Source organism: Penaeus monodon, chromosome 28, assembly GCF_015228065.2.
Source record: "Penaeus monodon isolate SGIC_2016 chromosome 28, NSTDA_Pmon_1, whole genome shotgun sequence".
Taxonomy (NCBI): domain Eukaryota; kingdom Metazoa; phylum Arthropoda; class Malacostraca; order Decapoda; family Penaeidae; genus Penaeus; species Penaeus monodon.
The window spans coordinates 4,684,780-4,684,983 of record NC_051413.1 but is presented as its reverse complement, the minus strand read 5'-3'; the positions used below and the strand labels follow the sequence as shown (position 1 = coordinate 4,684,983).

At 50.5% G+C, this 204-nt stretch overlaps 1 protein-coding gene across 1 annotated transcript in view; it reads right to left on the bottom strand.

Annotated features, from left to right (window-relative positions):
* The window catches only part of LOC119591303 (epidermal growth factor receptor-like), a gene marked incomplete in the record, with an annotated part of 71,591 nt that overhangs the window by 47,127 nt on the left and 24,260 nt on the right, over nucleotides 1-204 (bottom strand).

Below are 204 nucleotides of genomic sequence, written 5' to 3'. Positions count from 1 at the left end.
ATGGTAAGACTAAGAGAGGAAAAACACAAAGAAAGACACAGAAAAGACCCGATAAAAGACAAGAAAAGGGGGAGAGAGAGACCAAGCTCCTTTACCGAAGCGCCCCCGCCGGTAACTGCGTTTTTGCAAAGGGGATTTTCCGTACGTCCCACAGAACTCCGAGTTGCGTGGCCGCGATTACCCGCCTCTCCTTTGCAGATGGAT